The following is a 7435-nucleotide window of genomic DNA, read 5'->3' as shown; positions in this document are numbered from 1 at the left end:
ACAACTCTCAGAAAATACACAATTGAGATATGGCCTTAAACAATCAACAAAATCACCAAATCCCAAATAAAGAGCAAAAACTGTGAAAAATTTCACTAGAAACAGCAGCAGTCCGAAATTTATAACTAAAGATTGAACAGTTGAAATCCGATCTTCACTGTGCAAAACGTAGAACTGGATGTCCTCTACTTTCAGTTAAAATTTCAGGCCGGTCAGACGTCGTTTCCTATGTCAATCGAGCGATTTACCGCAACTGCTCAAACCAGAAACTTGCTGAAACTTTTCTCCATAATTTTTCTGCATTTTTCCCACTTTTCTCCTTCTAGAATAAACCTAATTTGACCTATTAATAGGTAGGGCAACTCCTTAATGGGCCTAAATAATTACCCATTAATTTTTGGACTTTTCCACATAAGTTGAGAGCCCAAAAACCCAACATCCACCTAGGTTACTGAGTTTTGCCACAACCTTTTTCATAGAATTTAGAATCACTGAAATTGGACTCCTAACAGAGTGTTTGTCTGAATTCCATGTAAGAAGTCCTTGAGAATAGCCAGCACTGCCAGAATTTGCCAATCGGGCGAATGTAACTGTGTACGTGATTTTCTGGTTCAACCCCGAGAAGTTGAGTGTGCTTGGTTCCACAGTCACATCTACACCAGCTGGTGGGGCGATCTGGACTGTGTAAGATGAATTAGCCTCACCAACATTGGTCACTGTCCTTGTATATCTCTCTAAATTTGATCCCAGAATGATGGAAAAAGAAGGATAATTAAGTTGTGCTTTGGGGATACTTGATTCCGCTGAGGAAACTCGCTGGACGTTGCAGAATGAGCCTAACAGCTGTGTCATTGTTATATAGCCCGCATAAATACGGTATGTAGTCATTAGTTTCAATGTCGTAGACTAGTCCTGGATTGTTTGCCGCCGATGGGTTCACATGGCCTGCGCCAGTGGCGAAGACATTCGCAGGTTGGAGCGTCTGATCCTCAATAGGCTGGGTTTCAAGGTTCAGGATATTAGCCGTTGTCACAATTGCAGATTTAATGGCAGCAGGAGACCAATCAGGGTGTTCACTCTTGAGCAAAACTGCGACACCTCTAAGATGAGGACAGGACATTGAATGCCAGAGATTATGTTGAACGTGGCTTTTGTATTTGTGTTGTTATCCACAGATTTATGCCATGCTGCAAGGATGTTTACCCCAGGACCTATGATGTCTGGTTTGAGAATGCCAGGGCTTGCCTGATTTGGACCTCTAGAAGAAAATGAAGCAACCACTGGAGCATGAAAATCTCCAATGGCAGTTCCGTTGAAGAATATTGTTGCTGTGGGCGAGTTTGTAGAGCTCGTGTAAGCCATTATCTTGACTGCATCAGCATAACTCACATCTGTTGCAGGTAAAACATGAGCTTCGGCTGATGTTGCATAACCCTCATGCTTCTGGTTCATGATGATCATTGCAGCATCACCAGCAGCCTTCACATTTCGCCCTCTGGTAATTGCTGATATCTCACCTGTCTGACATAGCACTACTTGTCCTTTGACATCAACGCTGTTTAATGATTCTGAGCTACAATATGCAGCCTCAGATCCAGGATAAACTAGAGGTAACAAGGTTGAAGGGAAGTCCACAGGTTGGAAAGCTGATTCTCCCTCTAAAACCTCATGATTTCCAAGCAAAGCACTGGCCCTTATCTTTCTGTCTATGGTGCTTGCCCCAACAGTGAGAACCTGCGGGGCCTCGTTAGCCAAAGACTCAGCATGGTTCAAAGTCGCGGTCGTGGTTGCGGTCATGGCTTAGACCAGTCCACATCAGTTTTGGCATATCGGTCGCGGTATTAGCGAGACGCGAAATTTTGAAATATTTAATATTCTAAAAATGGTAAAAAATATGATAAACAAAAATAATTAAAAAATTAGTAAAAATAATAAAAATTTGATTTGACTTGAGATGACTCGTAGTAATTCGATGTGACTCGGCCGTTTCAACCCTTCACGATGACGTCTTGACGAATTGAATATCTCGGTATCGTATCGATGAAGGCCGAGACGGTGACGACTTGGCCAAGCCGTCTCGATCTGGGCCGAGTCTTCGAACCATTACTTGAAGGGCCTTTATTTCCAGCAGAGCAACTAACGAAGATGCCTTTCTCCATTGCACGGTATGCACCAATAGCAATATTATCAACGTAGAAAGGTTAGATTCGCTACCAAGTTACCAAGGGAAAGGGACATCACATCTACTCCATCTGTAATAGCAGCATCCATTGCGGCCAAAATGTCGCCCTCACTGCAATTTCCATCAGTACTACATACTTTATAAATCGCTGAATGATGGATGGTCAGGAGTGATTCCAGTGTCTATGACTCCAATGATCACACCTTTGCCATAATTGGATTCTTTCCAGAATCCCATATTCTGTTGTAACCCAAGAAAAGCAGGAGAATGAGTCGTGTGCAGAGATAATTTTTGTTGGGGCCGTGCAGATATGAAGCCTTTCTTCTTCTCCATTTGTTTCACCTCTCCCTCAGATAATCTCGCAGCAAATCCTGCGAACACATCGTAATAGGAATAAACAAGCCGGGACGGCAAGCCCTCATCATTTGAGCTTGCTGTGGTTGTTGGTAGAAAAGAAGAATACCGGCTTTCCAAGTCTTCTGATGACTCTGTAACTATTTCAGTATCAGGTGCCTCAACATGAACAATATACGTTTCTAAGCTGCTCATTGGTGGCAAATCACTGGCAATCGTTGCTAAAAAATGGAAGCTGAACGTCCAAATGAGAGGGGAAATAGCCATCAAAGCTATCTTGAAAAAGGACTGATTAAAGCTTCTGCTTTCTAATTTCATTTTTTAGTTAACTGTAAGTAATCTGTCTGAGCCCCTAAATGGAGCAAGGAACTGTGCAGCTTGATTTTGTATTTCAGCTATTGTAGAAAGCTAGGATACGCTAAAGTGGAGCAGCAACTGATACTAAATTTCCGTGTTGAGTGAGTAGGATTCTTCATTGGTCCTTGGATAATTAGCTAGCTGCCCTGGAAAAAACAGATCATTAAATGCTCCACGAGCGAAGTGGTTGATTGCCAAACTTTTTAGGGGCATGCAGGCTATCCTTTTCTGCCGTTGCTAGCAATAAGGAGAAGTACGAGGTCACGGATAGGGCTGCAAACGAATCGAGCCGCTCGCGAGCGACTCGAGTCGAGCTTGAGCCGGTTTGAGTCGAACTCGAGCTCGGAATATTAAGCTCGTTACTCGCGAGCTTGGGTATATATATATATTTTTTATTTTTATTTTTATTTTTATTTAATAATAGAATTACGTATATTATATATATATTTTTTTTTTATTTTTTATTTTCATAGTAAAATTACGTATATATCCTTAATATTTTATTATTTATTAAGAAAAAAATATTATTTTATTTATTTTTTATTTTTTTCGAGCTTGAGCTCGGCTCGACTTGATTCGAGTCGAGCTCGAGCTCGAAATTTGCCGGCTCGTCGAGCTCGAGCTCGAGCTCGAGTTTGGTAAAATTTAATCGAGACTCGACTCGATTAGTTCAAAACTCGACTCGACTCGGTTCGTTTGCAGCCCTAGTCACGGATGACTTTCTTGTCTATTTAGCTGGCTTAATAGATTTACTTAATTGTTTCTTATAAAATTGTTCTTTAGCTGTAAAATTTTTTGGTCTAACAAACCTTTTATAGAGGATATATTAAAGCACTTTGTATCAATTGATCTTGGAAAAAGAAACTGTACCGTCATAAGAAATAACAAAATTCAATGCCATCGTTTAATATAAAATCTACGATACTAGGAAATTAATTCTCATTGGCCAACTTAGAGAAAATGTGCCTCTAAATTTAGGAAATCTCTCAATGATTCTAGTTTCACTTTTCACAAGCCAAAAACGTTAAAAGAAATAATATAAACATAATTATTACTCACATTTTTCCTAAAAGAAATGCAGCGTCGAGAAATTGGTTTATACAACTAAATAACAAAATTAAATAGTGAAAACGTACTACATTGGCCGAGGAAGCCTTAGTCTAAAGACTAAAATTAAGGCCCCAAAACTTAGAGATTCTAGATTTAATTGTCCCTTCCACCTTCTTGTTTTGTTAGATCTTATCCTTCCCCTGCTAAAAATTTTTTTTAAAAAAAGGTACTACATTGAAGTAATATTTTTGCACTAACCAACACAGTAATTTTAATTATAATTGTAAAATAAGGGAGTGTTTCATTGTTTCAAAAGTTTTTCACTAACCATCCATCTTAAAAAGAGAACTATAACATTTCATACTAAATTTTTTTAGTGAAGTAAAATGTACCATTGAAAGAAAGAACTCTTGAACTGGAAAATAGAGTTCCTAGATACAAGTCTAATGATTTTCTATTGATGATAGTGATAATGCCGATAGTAAACAAATCATGCTATCATTTAATATGGAATGTTGACATTGAAAAAAATGATTTATCAGTGGCAACTCAGAAATTCAAAATAATTGTAACAGTAAAAGGTGGTTTCTGAAGAGCCTTTATAGTGGCGAAAGATTCCTTCTACAAATAATTAAAGCTGTTAATCTGGAGTAGAAAAAGGTTTTTTTCCCAATTGTTGTCCTTTCATATTAAATTACAGAACTGTTTGGTGATTTAGCAACACAAAGTAGCTTCGTGACAGTAGATTATTTTATCAAAGAAATGGTAAGAATTATTCTTATAGTAACAGAGATATATAATATTTAAAAAAAATAAACAAATTGAATTGAAGTTGTTATGCAGTTACGTTATAATGAAAGAAAGCTCATTAAATCTTAATTTCTCTGTTTAGTTTGTTAGAGGTTGAGAGAGAGAGAGAGAGAGAGAGAAGTTTGAATGGAATAATTGATAATTGTTACTGGGTTTAGGAGTGTATTGAGGGAATTTGAGATGAGGTATACTGTGAAGGATCCTAGACTGTACAGAAATATGGATCAACTTTTTATCTACTAAAACTGTAGTGAGTTTTTTATACTAGCAATTTTTAATATATGCTACGTGTCTATGATTTGAAATTCAAATTTGAATTCATATTATGTAATATAATTCTAAATCTATTAGTGTAAAAAAAAATTATACACTAACAATGTATAAAAAATTATCCCAGAAATATTAGAGAACTTATTGGCAAGCTTTTTATGTTCTTTTTTTTTTTTTATTAAATGGTTTCGGGTGAATCAAGAAATATTAGGGAAGGCTAACACACGCTATAAGTGGAGCTGCATACTGAATTTCCGTATTGAGCGAGTAGGACTTTATAGTGCTGCAATGATGCAATTTTCAAGAAATATCGCATTCGTCATTGGTCCGTGAGTGAGGTCATATCAAATTCGTCATCCGTCATCGCTATCCTTTTCAGCCATTGCCACTAATAAGTGGGGCAATGCGTGGTCACCGAAGACTTTCTTATAGTCCCTATTTGTTTGTTTGGTAGAAAAAAATTTGAATGGATTGGACTCCAATAATCACTATGAGTCACCAAGTCTTGGAAACCATAAGTCAATTATAGAGGCTCTTACACATTGTTTATCAACAGAGATTCATATTGGCAATGACATTCGAACACATGATTTTTTATAAAAAAAAAATGATTCGTGCTTACTAATTGAACCAGCCTGTGTTGACTAAAATCCCTATCTGTGGTGGTTTAGGAGAAAGGAAGACTAAGCAGAGAGAAGTTACTTTGCTCTTTGGTTTCTCACTAGTCGTTGCATGCGGAAGTAATTTAATGCAATGAGCTCTTCTTTGTCTAAATCAGCTGGCTTGGTTCCTAGACCAAGTTAGCCCATAGTTCAAGAATGTGAGATGATGGAATTTAAGGTCTTTAGCCTAGACAGGTGTGTCTGGATTTGTAGAAATAGTTTCGGGTGAAACAGATATATTAGGGAAGCTTATTGGCAAGATCTTTTTTTTTTTTTGCAGATTAAACGATATCTAGAAATATTGACTACTTTCTAGAGCTCCTTGCTGTATTGCCCTCACGCTACCATTCGTTTTCCTTTTGCTAATCGTGAGCAATAGCCGGGTAATGATCGATCATCTGTCACAATTTTGTAGCACTCACAACTATTACGGTGCGTTCATTACGCAGAAAAGGAAAGGGATTGCCGACGCCCTTTGTCTTTGAGCTTGGAGACTCTTGTTTCTTGTGCTTATTCAGTCCCTGGAAGTCTTGTCTAATCTACCATCAATTACTGAAATGCCGTCAACAAAAACATTGATTTCTTGACCCTGTCAACAGCCAACCTGTAGATGTTGGAAAAGTCAGCGGCAAATGAATTTGTCGGGGCTTATATAAAATTTTACTATAATTTACCATAAAAATTGTGAATAAACTTTTGAGGTGTATAAAATTCTCCTTTGTTTTTCTCTTTTTCTTTTTTCTTTTTTCTTTTCTTCCCCATCCTCTTTTTTCCCACCCCATTGCTCTTCCTATTGTCGGCCGCTAATAGTACTATTTTTTGTCTTCTCTCTCTCTTTCTCTCCTTCTCTCCTTCCTTCCTTTCCTTCCTCATCCTTTCCCTTGTGTACTCTAGTTGCAAGATCAGATCATGCAAGGCAGAAGGGAGGGTTGGGGGGAGGGGAGGAGAGAGAGTGTGTGAGAAAAGAAAAGAAAAAAGAGGCGCCAGCCAACAGTGGGGGTGGTGGTTAGTTGAGATGGGGGAAAAAGAAGAAGAAAATAAAGAGGAGGAATTTTTTGAATTACTATTATTAAAAATTTTGTAGGAAAAAAAATTTGTCAAAAACTTATTTACCAAATAGGGCCGTCATTTGATGGGAAAATGGTTACTTCAAAAAAATATTTTTTTTTTTCGCGGCGTTACTTCAAAGAAATTTATTTGCAGTTCCTGAATCATTTCGTAGACTACGTGAAGGATTCTATGAAATTGGCTGGGTGTACTTGAAAATTGATTTATGATGGGAAATGCACTCGAAGATTATCCTCGATCTTGTGCTCCACTGACCCTTTTTTCCCTTTTTTTTTTTGACAAAAATGCACTGCCATCATTGTGTTCGGTCTCTCCTATCTCACATCCTTCTTTCTCAAAGATTAAGGGGCTCTATAACTATCAATGGCGATTGTACACTACAATGTATTCCGTCAAAAAAAAAAAAAAAAAAACACTGCAATGTATGTATTAGTACAACAAATATAGATACTAGAACAATTATTATCATTATGGTTGCTATTATAAAAGTATGGTGAGTCTTGGTGTTTTGGAGTGTAAGCACAATATTGTTTTAATTTTTGTACTTCCCATTTTGCTCTCCTTATTTTATTATGTAATTTATTATGTTTTCATTTATAGTGGCAATTATCAATATAAGACCACATTCCATCATATTTGTATTACAACGGTAATACATATGAAAAACTTCCTAACCAAAACC

At 37.3% G+C, this 7435-nt stretch overlaps 1 pseudogene; it reads right to left on the bottom strand.

The window, feature by feature from the left end:
• Positions 1-390: 390 nt before the first annotated feature.
• On the bottom strand, positions 391-2731 carry LOC113705961 (subtilisin-like protease; annotated as a pseudogene).
• Positions 2732-7435: the final 4704 nt, after the last annotated feature.

The sequence above is a fragment of the Coffea arabica genome, chromosome 8c (genome assembly GCF_036785885.1).
Source record: "Coffea arabica cultivar ET-39 chromosome 8c, Coffea Arabica ET-39 HiFi, whole genome shotgun sequence".
Lineage (NCBI taxonomy): Eukaryota > Viridiplantae > Streptophyta > Magnoliopsida > Gentianales > Rubiaceae > Coffea > Coffea arabica.
Note: the sequence above shows the minus strand (reverse complement) of the source record. Positions and strands in the feature narration are given on the sequence as shown.